Raw genomic sequence first — 18,139 nt, 5'->3', positions numbered from 1 at the left:
CCATAATGCATCAAAACAAAGTATCAATAATAGGTCCAACATGAAAAATAACTGCAATGATATGACGGATTGGGGTAGGGCCTCACAGTTAGTGAGACTTCTCTTTTGTGATGAGCAGTGAGCTCTAGGTAGTTGGCCTGATTGTAAGTACAATCCCCATTGTAATTATTTCACATACTGCTACAGAAGTATTATCTGATTATGGGTAGGGTTTCCCACTATGGTTTTTCCCTTTACCTTTTTTTTTACATCAAAATTATTGGTGTTGTGTGTATTGTTCTTTCATGCTTTATCTTTCATTGTGTTGGTTTTTTTGTGCTCTGGTATAGAGGTTATAATCTGCATTAATTATGATTATTGGTAGAAAACTGATTCACCCCCCCTCTCAGTTTTCTCCCGGTATCAGAACTACCTAAGAATTGGTTTCAGAGTCATGTCCTCTCTACATAAGCTTAACCGCTTGAGGAGATCTGATGACATCAACATCAAGTTCTACATTTAATCCCTATCGAAAGGAGAGTCCCAAATTTGATGGCACAAATTACAAAATATGGAAGGAGCGAATGAATATTCATTGGAGATGTCTTGGAGATGAATTTTAGGAGATAGTGGAGAAAGGGTATATAACTCATGATCCTAATTCTGGAACACCGACACCTGTTGATGAAGAGACTAGAGCTAAAAATGATGTCAGAGAAAAGGAAGCATTGCTAAGTGCCCTATCTGAAGAAAAGTTATTGAATGTCATAGAATTGGAGAATACAAAGAAGATCTGGCTAAAGATTGAAACTCTTTATGAAGGCAACCAAGCAGTAAAGATTGCAAAACTTAAATATTTCCGGGTGAGATATGAAACTTTGAAGATGGAAGAAGATTAGAAAATAAGTTCTTTCATGGATAGAATGAATGTGATTGTCATGGGAATCAAATGTTGCGGCAGATCAGTTAGTCAGGATGAGGTTGTGTCAAAGATTTTGAGACTTCTATCTTCAGCTTACAAGATGAAAGCTACTACAATTAATGAAATCCGGAGAATGTCAAGTACCCATGTTACCAGAGATGCATTACTTGGAAAATTGATTGCTTTTGAGCTTGAGAAATTGGCAGATCAGAATGCTACTAAAATAAATACTACATTTAAAGCATCTACCTCTAGTAAGAAAAAGATAGATCAAAAGGAGTTATATGCTAAAGATTTGAAAGACATTAAGAGAGAAGATATATAACTTGAAGATTTGGAAGCCCTAATTTCTAGAAGTGTCCCTAAAGGACTGGCTAGAAGTAAGTATGAAGGAAAAGTACCTTTTAAATGTTTTTCATGAAATAAGATTGGTCGCTTTGCTTCTAGATGTCTTGAAAGAGCTGCTAGGAATCATGAAAGATTTATGAGGAATTATAAGCCTAATCTGGAATATCAGAGCAGACTTAGATTTAGAAGGAATAAGGATAAATCATGTTACTATGTTGGTGATGATGATTTTGGTATTATTGATGATGATGATGATGAACCTGTAAGTGGATCCAGTAATGGAAGCTCCGGTAAAGATTGGGTCTTTATTTCTATCAAGGATGATTCTCTGGAACCTGTCATTGAAGCAACTCATACTGAGGAGAAGGCTTTAGCTGCTAAAATTGAAGAGAAGGATGAATAGGTTATAGATAATGGCTTCTTACATCACATGACTAGTGACAAGAGGAAATTCCTAACTCTACAAGAATTTGATGGCGAACTAGTTAGATTTGGAGACAACAAGGCATGTAGCAAAGGAAGGATGGTAAGAATAATACTGATAATGTTTATTATGTTGAAGGATTGAAGCATAATCTATTGAGTGTAGGTCAGATGGTGGATAGAGGATTTCATTTGCAATTTAAGGATGGAAAATGAAAGATTATCAATAGATCTGTATTGGAGATTGCATCTGAAACTTAGACCAGAGTAAACATCTTGTTGGCATATGCACACTCCAATGAGACATTGTATGTGATTGAAGGTTTTGTCATTGATGGCAACCTTGCAATCCTATGGCACTGACAAAGGCATTATACCGGCATCAGCAGATCACACTCTACACCGGCACTCAGGACACTAGCACCGACACAGAAGAAAGGAAGCACACCGGCACAGAGGCCAACAAGATTTTGTTATATTATATTTTTTTTATTATTGTAAAAATGTGTAAGACGACCTGGCAAATTGTAAAATGACTCTTATATATAAAAGAGATCATTGTAGATATTTTAGATGAGGAGAAGTAGAATAAAGGAAAATATTAGGCAGACCTATTGTGCGAAATATAGGTCAAGGGGTATATGTAAAGAACAGAGCAGGAATCGATACTAAATTTGGCATAGAAGATGCTATTGTAAAGCAGTACAAGATATTGGATTTGTATAATCCTTATTGTAAGTTAGTGAGACTTCCCATTGAGCAATGAGCTCTAGGCAGTTGGCCTTCCTGCATGTGCAGGCCCCTATTGTAAGTAATATTCTCTTATTGGCCAATGAGTGAATATTGTGGGTCACAAATCCCACTGAGGTTTTTACCACACTGGATTTCCTCATTAACATCTTTTTTTATGGTGTGCTTTTCATGTGGATGTTCTTGATTCTGTTTATTGCATTATTCCTTGCATATCGGTACATTGTTATATTATGTTCTGCATGTTTTAAATTAAGAAATTCTTATTACCAATCAAATACTAATTCACCCCCCCCTCTCAGTATCTATGGGATCCCTAACAATTGGTATCAGAGCTTGGTCCTCTATTTTCAAAAGCCTAACAGCTTGAGGAAGATCTTGACATCAGTAAAGATGGAAAATCTGATGAAGCAACTGGAAGGAGCTCTTACAGACTATGATGTAGAAAAGTTGAAAATATCAAATTAGAAGATGATTTAAGAGCAGCTTAGGACATCATTCAGGCACTTCAAGAAAATTTTACAGTTGCAAGAAATAAGAGAAGAGAACTTTGTGAAAAATTGCAAAATGAGAATGATGAAAAGGAATCACTTAATGATATGATAAACAAGTTGAAACAAGAGATTGTGACAACAAAAAATGAAATGCAGGATATGACTATGAGATTTTGCAAAGAGATTGAGGATAGGAAGAAGAATGAAGAAGAATTGACCAGAAGACAAAGTGATGCAACAAATGAGAACACAAGACTTAGCTATGAAAATGACATGTTGAAGACAGATCTGATGCATACTCAGAATGACTCAAATGAACTGATGAGACAAAAAGAAGTCTTAGAAAGAGAACTAGAAACTGCAAATCAACACAAAGAAAAATTCAAGAAAAGCTCAGAGGAACTTGGCACCTTGCTGAAGAATCAAAAACCTAAAGGTGACACTTCTGGAATTGGCTTTGAAGTTGGTGAAAGCTCCGGTACTGCAAATACTCAAGATCATAGCAAACCGGTAGGACAACCTAATGCTTATAAATTCAATGGTAAATGCTTTAACTGTAATAAGTATGGTCATAGAGAAAATGAATGTAGATCTAGAAATTATCAGAATATCAACACACCCACCAGTCAATGTTCTAAATGCAACAAAGTTAGTCACAACTCTGAAAACTGCATAATGAATGTGAGATGTTATGTTTGTGGAAGATTTGGACATTTATCCAATCAATGCAGAACACAAACCGACATAGGTTATGGGAAAGCTATTTAGAAGAATAATGTAACTTGTTATGCATGTAACAAGATTGGGCACATTGCTAAATTCTATAGAAGTAAAGGGACACCGGTAGACAACAAAAGTTCTAGCTTGAAAGGTAAAGAAAAAGTTGAAGAGGCTAAGCAAGAATTCTCAAAACAATGGATTAGAAAAGCTAATCTAAATATTGGGAATACTCCTCCACCGATAGAACAAACCAATACTTCATTGGAAGAACAGAGTGATGCTTCACCAGAAGGACAGAGTAGTGCTCCACCGATAGGAATTTCTTCATCTAATTGATGAAAATTTCCTTGAGGGTTTGGAAATCTATTGATACATGTGCTATTATTCCCTCGGTTAGAGATAAGAAGTTGGAAATTACTTATTACCGGCAAACAATGTTAAGTGAATACTTAACTGGCATTCAATTAATATGGTAGATGGTGAAAAGACACTATAAAATTAAGGTTTTGGCTCCATTTCATTTCACCGAGATTTCAAATTTTTGAAGAGCACGAAGACTCTGAGCTAAGGCATTTCGAGAAAGAAGCAAGAACACTCCAAGCAATCATCCATCCAAGGTAGTAAAAGGTATTCAATCATGGCATCCACCTCTACAATTGAATATATAGAAAACCCTATTATTGTTGAAGTAATAAAAAGACCTAGGCCCATATTTCAATTAGTTCTCGAGATAGCAAAGAAGGATGATACCTTAGGTGCTTTTTCTCAAATTCCTAAGGGAGTTGTATATGCTGAAGACCCCAGAATGTACATCCACTGCAACATTGAGGAATTAGGAGATGAGGAAATTAAGACCATGTATAAAACTATGATATGTGATAATACCGGCAATGTAAAGGATGAACACAAAATCATTGAGACCCTAGGATTTACAGAGATCCTTAGCATTCCTTAATTTCCAAAGGATGTGATTAGGATAGTCTTAAGCAGGGTACATGGAGAATTTTTCTGGCTAGATGCAATCCACAAGATCACCAAGGAAGCTATGAAAGCTATCACAGGGTTACTGACCACTGGTAAAAGACCAGATAAAACCAAGAAGGTTTCCAATGACCTAGTTATAAACCTAACCGGTGCAACATTCAACAAGAGGTCCCTAAGAGTAAATGATGTAACAGATATCAATGTGAGATTCATCAGTATGATATTAGGGTATAAAGCTACTCATGCTAATAGACTCAATTTAGTTTCAAGTTTATGCATTAAGAGTGCTTATGATATGGTCACAGATAATGCAAAAATTGACATATGTGAGTGGTTAAAGGATGAATTAATTGACAACCTTGGAAAGATCAAGAAGGACAAGAAAGGAACTTTCAGATTTGGAAATCTGTTAGTATGCCTAATGCTACATATAACAAAATAGGTTCCCGGTATAGGTTACAAAGAACTTGGATATGACATACCGGTAGGCAAATAATTAACAGAACTATTCAATAACATGGGTGAAAATAAGGAAAACAATATTAATGACTTCTTTCAAGCATTAAAGACCAAAATGAAGAAAAGAGTAAGGTTATCACAGAAGATTCTAGACAAATACAAAGATGAAATATGTTTTATCATCAAGAAAAATGAAATCTGGATGGAAGCGGTCATCCCAAGGACAGTTTGGGTAACTGAGATGGGCTATGAAACAGATGATCACATAGTTGAAACATATGCTAAAGCACTTCTGGAACCCCTAGAGAACCTAAGGAAGAAGTATTTGGCAGTGCAGAAAATATTGAAAGACAAATTCAATCAAAGAAAAGGGTGAAAAAGGTTGAGGCAGTTGTAAGGAAAGGGTCCAGACAAGCAAAAGCCATCAAAGAAGATGTATTGAAGAAAACCGGCATAACAGAGGATGAGTTAGCAGCTCCACAGCCTGAAACTCACCTATCACCAGTAGGTACTTCTTCAGGAAGTGACATGCCTACAACTTTCAAAAGAGTTGTTAGAAAAAGAGATCCCTCACCGACAACCACACCCTCACCCAGGAGGACAAGGCAAAAGCAACAAGCAGTGAGATCTCCGGTAAGAAATGCCACAACAAAGAAGAAACTGACACCCAAGAAGAAGAAAAGGACAAACAAAGACTTGGCCCCTCTTGATATACTGCTGAATGAAATCATAGAGGAAGGTAAACTGAAAAATATAGAGAAAATATATGACACTCTAACAGTTGATGAAAAAGAGCAAGTTGAAAACAGTGTTATATTGCACATGGATATGTACAAGAAATTTTTGATGGAAGTAGTCAATGAAATACCAGATGAATTATTCAAAAGACTAGAGGCAAGAAGACAAATAGTGATAGAATTGGATAAGAAAATAAAAATTGAAAAGCTACTTGCTGTATATCCGGTAAACTCTCCACAAGAAATTGATGATCTGATTGCTCAGGCCAACCGATCAATATTCTTTACTGCACACCGACATATTGCACTAATGGCAGGAAGAGTAAATGAGGTAACAAAAGAAACAAAAAATGGATGGGATATATTCCTGGTTGAGAAAGAAAAGTAGGAAGAATACAGGAACCCCAAGCCTATCAAAGTCTATCAGAAAGACAAAGATAAGTGTAAAGGAAAGGTTGGTGGACCTAGTATCAAAGTTAGAGACAACTTACCCCCACCTTCTTTAATTACTCCACCGGTAAAATCAACAACTACTGAAGATCAACTGACAGCTGAGAGTATGGATGTAGAGGATAATAATCTTATTCCTAAAGTCCTATATATGTTGATACTCAGAAGATCAACATAGTAGTAGACAAAGATACAACAGAAAAGACAGATATGGCTAGCGAGCCTCCGGTGACTGAGGAAACTGATAAACTGGCAGAAGATAAAGAGAAAAAGGTAGAGACTGAAACACAAACTGAGGAAATGGAACATACAAAGAAACAAACAGAGCTAAAGGCTCCAAAACAAAAACAACCAGAACCAGTACATAAGGAAACAGTGCCACCGACAACTAGTGAAGCAGGAAAACCATTGCTTAAAGAAATGCAGACACAAACTGACCTGCCAGAGGTCAATAAAAGCTTGGTTACTTCCATCGGTACTCAGATTATTGATTCATCATCAAGCTTCAAATCAACCAATGTGACTAAGGTACTACTTAATTCTATCAAGAAAATAACCGACTGCAGCTCACAGGCTTACAAAGCAATTGATGATACCATACCAATTTTGAAGGTAATTGCTCCTAACTGTAATATAGATAACAAAGATTCTTTAGGACAATTGGATACACTGTGTAAATACATCTCAGAAAATATTGAGAAAATAAAAGAAGAGTCAACAAAGGATAAAGTAGAAGTTGAAAAACAGAAATTCTTTGATGAACAAATAAAGAAGTGTAATAGAGATTTTGACACACTTCTAGCCGAATTATGTAATTTGTTGAAAGAGTACAAAAATTTGTACAAAGATAGCTGTAAAACAAACTTTTTGACTATAGATATTGACAAGAAAATGAGCAAGGTACAAGATGAGATCAATAAACTTGCAGATAATTTTGTCAACTCACCTGATACACTATCAGTTTTTGAGGAGAAGATAACAAATTTTGAGGAAGAACTACTTAAATTGGAAAGAGAGAAAGAAAGAATAATAAGTAAGGCAAAACATTTGAGATCAAAACTAAGTCCAAGATTGGACTATCTAGCATCTCTGCGGAAGGAAATTTCTGAGGCACTAATACAGGGTAGCAAAACACCGACAGAGCATTCGCAGCATCTCACCGGTACAGTGAAGAGAACAGAGACAACAATAAAGGATAGCAAGAAGTTTATGGATAGTATAAACTTGATTTTGGGAGATATTTTTCAAATTATAACTACCCAGCTACAAGGTTGAAACCACAAACTCTACTGACATCTTGACAACCTTTGTCATTGATGCCAAAGGGGGAGTAGTGGGATGAGAAAATTCAAATCACAGGAATCATATGCTCAGGGGGAGTTTCACATTTTTGGTAACATTATTGGACTACACATTTTTGGATACTTTTTGAAATTTCTCATGAGTGTTGCCATCAATGCCAAAGGGGGAGATTGTTGGCATATGCACACTCCAATGAGACATTGTATGTGATTGAAGGTTTTTTCATTGATGGCAACCTTGCAATCCTATGGCACCGGCAAAGGCATTATACCGGCATCAATAGATCACACTCTACACCGGCACTCAGGACACCGACACCGGCACAGAAGAAAGGAAGCACACCAGCACAGAGGCCGACAGGATTTTGTTATATTATATTTTGTTTATTATTGTAAAAATGTGTAAGCCAACTTGGCGAATTGTAAAATGACTCTTATATATAAAAGAGATCATTGTAGACATTTTAGATGAGGAGAAGTAGAATAAAGGAAAATATTAGGCATACCTATTGTGCGAAATATGGGTCAAGGGGTATATGTAAAGAATAGAGCAAGGACCGGTACTGAATCTGGCATAGAAGATGTTATTGTAAAGTAGTACAAGATATTGGATTTGTATAATCCTTATTCTAAGTCAGTGAGACTTCCCATTGAGCATTGAGCTCTAGGCAATTGGCCTTCCTGCATGTGTAGGCCCCTATTGTAAGTAATATTCTCTTATTGGCTAGTGAGCGAATATTGTGGGTCACAAATCCCACCAAGGTTTTTCCCACACCGGGTTTCCTCATTAACATCTTGTGTTATGGTGTGCTTTTCATGTGGATGTTCTTGATTCTGTTTATTGCATTATTCCTTGCATACCAGTACATAGTTATATTATGTTTTGCATGTTTTAAATTAAGAAATTCTTATTACTGGTCAGATACTAATTCACCCTCCCCTCTCAGTATCTATGGGATCCCTAACACATCTTTCATCTAAACTCCAGTGAGAAGGCTTGCTTGATTTCTCAGATTGATGAAAGCTAGCTATGGCATAAGAGGATGTGTCATGTAAATTTTGATTGCATAGTCAAGATTAGTTCAACACAAGCTGTCAGAGATTTGCCCAAGATTGTTAAACCTCATAATCCAGTATGTAGAGAATGTCAAATGGGTAAGCAAGTTAGAACTTATTTCAGAATGATACATGATAGATATAATAAAATTCTTTTTCTTATTCATACTGATCTGTGTGGACCAAAAATGACTAAATTTTTTCAAGGTGATAGATAATTTATGTTGCTTATTGATGATTATTCTAGAATTATGTGGGTTGCATTTTTGAAAGAAAAATCTGAAGCTCTTGAGAAATTCAAAATTTTCAAAACTTTGGTTGAGACAAAAATAGAACTAAAAATAAAATGTTTAAGATCATATCAAGCCAATGAGTTTACATCTGGTGAGCTCAACAACTTTTGTGAGAAGCATGGAATCAAAAGACAATTTTTTGCACCTAGAACCCCATAGAAGAATGAAATAGTGGAAAGGAAGAACTGAACTATCTTACATGCTGCAAGAAAAATGACGATGGAAGCCAAATCACCTAACATCTATTGGAGAGAAGCTGTTAATACTGCATTATACACTTTTAATAGAGTACACATAAAAGGTGATACCGGTAATACTCCTTATGAATTATGGTTTGGTCATACTCCTACTATCAGATATTTCAAAGTTTTTGGAAGTAAATGCTATATTAGAAGAGATGATGCATTAGGAAAATTTGACCCTAGAAGTGATGAAGGTAAATTTTTGGGCTATTCCACTAAAAGAAAAGCATATAGATGTTATAAAAAAAGATTGAATAGGATAATGGAAAGCATAAATCTCAAGGTGGATGAGCAAGATAACAACCAGATTAGATCATATGACTATGGACCGGAAGATGAATTTTTCAGATCAAAACTGGTAGTAAAAGAATTTTTTCAGAGTGTAGATCCAATTGCTCTGGTAACATCAAAAAATTCCACTATGACCAATGAAGGGCAAAAAGAATCAAAAAGTCAAGACATTCTGAAAACTCCTAGGAATGTGGAGCTGAATCACTCTAAAGATCATATCATTGGAGATAAAAGGAAAGGTGTGATGACTAGAAGAAGGTTAGCTGCTGAAGAGGTATGTTTAATTTCTCAAATTGAACTAGAATCTTTTATTGAAGCAAGTAAAGATGAGAATTGGATAAAAGTAATGGAAGAGGAACTAGATGAGATAAAAAAGAATAAGACTTGGGAATTGGTCCCTAGGCCTATAGATAAGAATATTATTGGAACTAAATGGGTTTTCAGGAGTAAATTAAATGAGGAAGGTCAAGTTGTGAGAAATAAATCTAGACTGGTTTGCAAAGGGTACTCACAGGAAGAAGGAGTTGATTATGATGAAACTTATGCTCCAGTTGCAAGAATTGAAGCGGTAAGACGATTTTTTGCCTATGTTACACACAAGAACTACAAAGTATATCAGATGGATGTCAAATGTGCATTTTTTAATGGAGATCTTGAAGAGGAAGTCTACATTGAGAATCCTAATGGATTTTCTTTATCAGAGGACAAAGACATGGTTTACAAATTGAAGAAAGCTTTATATGGATTGAAATAAGCCCCTAGAGCATGGTATGCTAGAATAGATAAATATCTTTCAAAGCTCAGTTTTAAGAAAGGTAATACTGATAGTAACTTATATTATAAGATTGAGCATGATGACATACTAATCATTGAAATGTTTGTGGATGATATTATTTTTGGAGGAGAAGAAAGTATGTGCATGAAACTTGTTGATGATATGAAGAGTGAATTTGAAATGTCTATGATTGGTGAGATGAAATTTTTCTTAGGATTGTAGATTACTTAGACTGGTAAAGGTATTTTTATTCATCAAACTAAGTATGTGATGGAATTTCTTAAGAAGTTTGGACTTGAGAATTATAAACCTTTCAGTACTCCTATGATAACCTGTTGCAAATTGTCAAAGGATGATGAATCTACTAGAATAAGTCCAAGCAAATATAAATCAATGATTGGTGGATTGTTGTACTTAACTCAAACTAGACCTGATATAATGAATGTTATTTGTATTGCCTCTAGATTTCAGTCAGATCCTAGAGAAACTCATGATATTGTTGTCAAAAGGATATTCAGATATTTAGCAGGTACAACAGATTATGGGTTATGGTATCCAAAGGATGATGATTTCAAACTATGTGCCTATAAAAACTCTAATTGGGCAAGAGATGTGGATGATCAGAAGAGCACTACAGGTGGTGTATTCTTTCTTGGAAAGGAATTGGTTTCATGGCTTAGCAAGAAACAATTATGCACTTCATTATCTACTACAGAAGTTGAATATGTAGTTGCTGCAACTAACTGTACTTAGATTTTATGGATGAAACAGATGTTAAAAGATATAAGGGTAAGTTATGATGAGCCTATTATTATTCACTATGATAATACTATTTCTATTGATATGTCAAATAATTCAGTATTTCATTCCAAATCAAAAAACATTTCTATAAGGTATAATTTCTTGAAAGAAAAGGTTGAAGCAAAGGAAGTCAAATTGGTTTGTGTGCCTACTAAGGAACAGATTGCAGATATTCTAACAAAACCATTTTCTAAAGACACTTTTGAATATCTTAGAGATCACTTGGGGGTCACCACCCCTCCGAAAGAGACTTAGAGATGTAGGAATGCATCAATCCAGTGAGCCTATCATACATAATTTCTAATCTGGGTTGATGAGATGATGTTTCTGCTCAGAGGGAGTAGTCATTTGTTTGGTTCAGTTTTTCTTTTCAATTTGGTATCCATCCTTTGTCATTGATGTCAAAGGGGGAGATGGTGTTCATGAGTAAAATAGTTAATCCTTGGGGGAGATGATGTTCATGTGTTTATCAGTTAATCTAAGGGGGGGATATATTTTAGATTAGTCTTTGGGTGGTTGCTACCATTCCTTGGCACTTGGATATTTTTCACATTTAGTGTTGCCATCAATGCCAAAGGGGGAGATTGTTGGAAATATGATGGATTTGGTTAAGTGTTGTCATTGATGTCAATACTATATTTCGATTGGATATGGTTCTGCTATCTAGGTTAGACTTGGTGTTTGTCTTGGTTTTGGATGTGATTTTGATCTAGTATGATCAGATCCCTAGATGTTTAGTGAGGATGGCTATATGCTTGTCATATTCTATTGGTTCATGATTTGGTGCTCCAGAAGCTATCACTTATGTTCCCAGTTGGTATTTCTTGGTATTGGTTAGCTCTACCAGTTAGTAAAATTTGATGATTTGGTTAGGTGATTTTGGTCCAACTTATGGGAACAGTTTCTAACATGTTCAAGGTGCTCCTTGATTATGTTCTAATTGTTTGGTGGATTTGCATTGGTTGGCATGCTGATATGGTGGTCCTATTTGGATCTGGTTAGATATTTTGAGTTATTACACTGAGGGTTTCTACTGGTTGGTGAAAAGTGTTGGATATTGGTCTTAGCATTATTTATGGCAAATGTTATTGTTTGGGTGTTCAAATTAAGTCCATGCTATGTAATTTAAATCATAATATTGGTCTCGTGATATCGTGTAATGCAATTTTTGTAATTATGGGTTTATGGGTTTAGGGTTTAGCCGACCTTATCAATAAGGTTGATGATCTGTATTTATAGGTGACTTATTCATGTAATTTGGGTATGGTATGGTATCGATGGTTATGTGTGCATTATCAGAGAAAGGCTTATGTGTGAACAATGATATATCATTTAGTAGAAGGTTATGAAGGATTTGATGTTTCGAGGTAGACATTTGTGCTTAACCAGAACTGTATCAAGCATTAAGAGATGATACTTTCACAATTCATTCTTTCCGGATTGTAGTCCGATGTTTTTTAAGTCACTGAGATTTATCTTTTGTGATGAGCAGTGAGCTCTAGGCAGTTGGCCTGATTGTAAGTGCAATCCCCATTGTAATTATTTCACATACTGTTGTAGAAGTATTATCTGATTGTGGGTAGGGTTTCCCACCATGGTTTTTCCCTTTACTGGGTTTTCCATGTCAAAATTATTGGTGTTGTGTATACTGTGCTTTCATGATTTAGCTTTCATTATGTTGGTTTCTTTGCGCTCCAGTATAAAGGTTATAATTTACATTAATTTTGATTATTGGTAGAAAATTGATTCACTCCCCTCCTCTCAGTTTTCTCCTAGTATTAGAATTGTCTAACAATTACAATCACCAAAATTGATCCACTTAATCTGCTTAATGATTCTCCTCATGAGACTGCTGACAAACACTGTTCTACCCAAAAACCTATATATTGGGCCTTCTAACTCACTCAAAAATTATCACCAGAGGCCACAAACCTATAATATAGTAGATAACACATCTGTGATGCTTCCCAGAGATTCGCAACACAAAATATCCAATGCAGTTGAAACTCCAACCAAGATACTGCATACTACTGGATGTCTTATTCTAACTCACTAAACCTCTCTAAAACTCAATCACACTTCCTGTATGAAAAAATCATGAATTACGGATAGGTACATTAGCATTAGTTTCCATCAATGACAACATCTGATCATCTATGCAGTGTCTCTTGCCAACAATCTCCACCTTTGGCATTGAAGGCAATACTTGGTGAAAAATTACTAAGTGTTGAAGCCAAAACCAAAACACTATACACTACAATACTCCAAAAATCTAACAATCGGAATCCAAAATTCAAAAATTCCCCCTAAAATCAATTTTTTTTACTCTCCTACACTCTCCCTTTGACATCAATGGCAAAGGCAGGGTTCCAAAATTAAAAATTCAAGCCAAAATGCTATATACATATATACACATGATCTTTTCTTACAAAAATTTGAAGATGTTTGCATAGGTTTTCTTCAATGAATCCAAATGGCTATCCCGACCCTTCTTCAGTCTCTCCAAAGTAGTTATAAGACCATTGAATAGATATGCTTGTGTCTTTGCTGATTTTAGATCTACTGGTTCACCGGTAGCCTGAGCGTTTTGAGCATCCTATAGAGTACTGAGCATAATGTCCAACATAGTAGTAATATGACTCTGAAGTTCTCTAACTCTCCTAATAATCCTCTCTCAGTCATGGCTCAAACTTCCGATTTTGTCAAGTAATCATATTACTTGATCTTCATGACTACTCACATAAGTTGATAATGGATCAACTAACTGAGATATCCGGGATAACTCATCCTCATGCTCCTTTCATTTCTTCTCAATGTCCTTAGTGAATATTGACAAAGATAGACATTATTTTTAAATGTTTCCTCCTTTTGATAATGCATCCTAAACATTCTTAACACAAGTGTCTAATGTCGCTTTGTCATCAACAATAATCCTCTTTAGTGTCTAAAGCCTTTTTTCATTGAACTCATTATGAACCTTTTCTTCAGTAGACTTTTCAAATGACTCAAAATCTTTGTCCACCAAATCTATCAGAATTTTCAATTTTTTGGATGGAGCATCTGATGTATCCTTTTTAAATGTAGGCATTATCTTTTCAAGTATACCAAATGCCTGGGGAAGAAGCTTATTGTCTTTAGTGTGTGACTTTAGGAGATCTTCACTCGCCTTTGCATGTGTAAATGATGCTAGTTGAATCTTTTGAATAGGTGATAGAGAGGTGAGGTTAATTGGACCTTGCACAAATTATGGATCATCATAAATCTATTTTCCCTTTACTGCCTCTGCAATGTCTCTTACTTCCAAAATGGGTTCTTGTTTTACCTCAACCTTCTCCTTCTTTGAATCCTTCTTTGCTTCTGCTTCAACTGGAGGATTTTGAGTATCCTCAACCTTATCTACTTTTCCTATATCTCCTTCTATTGCATCCGGATCTCTTCCCACTTTTAGGACATCTACCTCACCCTGATCATCTATCTACACATCCAATAATAAAAGGATTATCATCATTTGTTTTATCTTCTGGATCATCCTAACTTTTCTCAGGGACAACCTCATACGGATTATGCACTAAAAATTTCCTCAAAATTGTCTCAGTGTCTTTTACAACATCATCTATTTTTCCAATCAATATTTTATTTACTCTCATTTTACTTTGGAACTCATTCTTAGCTAACTTAAGAATTCTTGCTATCTTCTCCTTAGATATCACGAAGCATAAATTAACTAATATATATTCTCTCAATCTTTCATCTTTCTTATTAGTCGTTTGTCTTCTTGCATCCAAAATTTCATACAAGCTCTCTGGTATTTCTAACATTATTTAAATTTGAGATTTACTATATACATTCAAGTATTCTACAGTAGCTTCTTCTAAAGTTCTTTTACCACTTTCATCAAAATTCTCATACCACTCAGACAATGGCTTTAAATTTCCATTCTTCTTAGCCTCATTCACAATCTCATCTAAAATTATAGGAAGTTTAATAGAAAATTTTCCGTTGCTTTATTACCTCATCAATTTCGGATGATTTTGATTTCTTACTAGACTTTACTCCACCGTATGACTTCTCCTTAGTAATTTTAGAGGCCTTAGCAGCTTTGGCCTTAACCTCCTTTACAACTTCATCTGGTTTAGGCTCTTCATCGTCCATAGTGGAAAATATTATTGTCTTCTTTCTCTTCTCACCACAATCGGATGACTTAACTAATGATTTTGTAGGACCAGAGGAGGGAGCAGTGCTAGGTAAAAGCACAAAATTGTGTCACATTTCAGGCTAACTTATCAGCACAAGTGAATCTAAGTAATTCTAACTAAAAAATAATTTTAGTCAAACATATGGTCTATATAGATTCATTATAGCTAAGTTATATGTGGACCACAACTTTTTTAATTGGAAGTGTGTACTAAATGTATATTTTATACCACTTTGGGTCTAAATGCAAAAAAAAAATTTAAAAAAAAACTCAATGTTTTAACAACTCCTACTCTTATAAATAATATTTTTTTTGAAATGTAAAAATACCCTTTTATAGATCTATAAGTGAATTTTCAAAAATATTTATCTTTTAATATTTAATATTTTATTTTTATTGAAAGTAGGTCATCAACTCTAAAATATAAGGATGATTATCTTGTCAAGGAAAAATACTAAAATTTATTTAAAATTTTTGAAAAAATATGATGCAATAGAGAAACGAATCTATGTCAAGATGATATAATTATTTTCTAATTTGGATAAATAATTAAGAAAAAAAACTGGTGGGAATTGGAAAGAGTTATATTTCAGCACACACAACTTTTCAAATTTATTGAAAAATATATATTTATAAATAATAGTAAAAAATATATCCATGCACTAAAGTTTCAAGCTATCAATATACACAAAAAAAATTGATTAAAAAAAATAAAAATTTACTAATTAAAGTGTGTTGGCTTGTATAACTTCAATTTCAACAATTTATCAGCAACTAAATTATGGTGTTTACTTTATAAAAAACTACATTAAAATAAAATTTTTTAAATTTTGTTAAAATTACAAACATAAAATAGACAAAAGAATATAAATTTTATTAGTTTACATCATTTCAAAATTCAAAACATACATTTAAATTTCTATTGATTTACTTTAAAAATTTGAATCAACATTGACCATTTCCTTTATAAAAGTGTGACACAACTTTGAGGGAGCAGTGCTTCTTGATTGCTTAGGTTTTGGCGTAACATCTTTTGGTTTGGCTTTCTCCACCTTAACAGTCTTCTCTTTAGAGAAGATATTCCTTTATCTGGCCTTCTGGAATGCCTCCTTTGAAATCCCTATACTTTTTGCATAAGCCTCAACCTCCTTCCTCACTTTTCTTTGAATTTTAGGTCTCTTGAACTACTAGTGCAACTTCAAGATTTTCTTTGCATAAGTTTTGAACCTTTCCTTCGAGGGATCCACTAGTTTTCTTAACAAATGTTGTGCATAGAGTTCCAAAATCTTCTCATAAACCTCATATCCCATTGGCATGATCCATGATGTTCGCGATTCAACAACCTCAATCAAATACTAATCTATATCAACTATGAAACAAATTGTGTCTTGATATTTTTCAACTATTGCCTTAGGAATCCTTTCCCTTTCATGCATTTCCTTCTATAAATTCTTGAAGTATCCCAAGAGATTAGCATTCAAGTTTGTTCACGTTGCTTGAAATTGTTTCATCATCTCTATTTCTGTGAGGAGAGCTTGTATATCTGATCGTTCAATGAGAGATTTTACATCAATGGGCTCAATATTTGGATTTGGACCTTGAAATTTTTGAAATAGTTTGGATGTTTGGGACCTAATCTTTTCATGGTTTTTTAATTTTTGTTCCAAGACCTCTTTTTCTCGAGCTAGTTTCTCCTCTAGTTTTTGTATTTGGATGCTTGTTTCATCATAAAAGTTTTGACCAATATTGCCTTGTTGTTGGGTTGGATAGAATTGTGATTGCCTTGGATTAAAACTTGATTGCATTGTGTTATTGATTTGTCCAACCATCAGTTGATATGTCAAACTTTGTTGCATCATAAGATCTTGGAATCTTGTTTCAATGGACATGTCACTATGCAATGTTTTTGAGATTTTTTATTTTTTGAAATGATAATGATATGCAACTAAGTGCAATGATAATGCAACTTATGTTTTTGTTGTTTTAGAATTTTTGGAATGACAAGGGTATGCAACTAAGTGCAACCTATATGATTGGCAATGCAACTTATGTTTTGGAATTTTCGAGATTTGGACAAATGTTAAAATGCAACCCTAAAGATGTGACCCTTAGGAAATTGAAATGAAGTCTAGACCTTAAAAGGATAAAGGACAAAATGACAATAGGACAAATTGACAACATCTCACCTATATGCTTAGATACTAAGCTAGGTTAGACAAAATGATGTTGATAAAAAAGGGAGAAATGTTGGACAAGGTCAAGACTCCCTAACAATTACAGGGTTTAATCTCAATTTTTGAATTTTCAAGTTTGGAAAAACTAAAATTTGAGACTATTATGCAAAAGATTGATGATAACGACAAGACCTAAGGATGTGATATGGATATGATATGATATGAAAAAATATAACCAAGACAATACTAGAGTTTATGACAATGCAATAATAAGGATATGTGAGGACCAATGACTTGAAATATGCAAAATACAACCTAAGCCAAGACCTAATTTTGGTATGATAATGATAATGCAAAAATGTCACCTAAGTGAAAACCTAGCTTGGGTATGACAATGAAATAAATACTTAGGGAAATGATTTTAAACCTAAGTGCAAAATGAGGACGTTGAGAATGAAATGGACTAATATGGAGGATAATGACAATATGTTATCCTAAGACCTAAGTTTGGACTATGCAAAGTCTAACCCTAAGTGATATGTATTTTGAGACAAGGATTTCCAATGTTTTGACAAGCCATGTTTGAATGTTGGATGGATACTTGGACAAGATTTAGGACCTTTGTTTGAACCTTGTTTTGAATTTGGTTTGGAGAATGTTTGGACTTGTTTGAAAATGACTTTTTATGACACTTGTGTCTTTTACTCAACTTTTGGAAAACATAGAAGAAAAAATGTTTGTTGGA

This window comes from Cryptomeria japonica, chromosome 2 (genome assembly GCF_030272615.1).
Source record: "Cryptomeria japonica chromosome 2, Sugi_1.0, whole genome shotgun sequence".
Classification (NCBI taxonomy): Eukaryota; Viridiplantae; Streptophyta; class Pinopsida; order Cupressales; family Cupressaceae; genus Cryptomeria; species Cryptomeria japonica.
Note: the sequence above shows the minus strand (reverse complement) of the source record.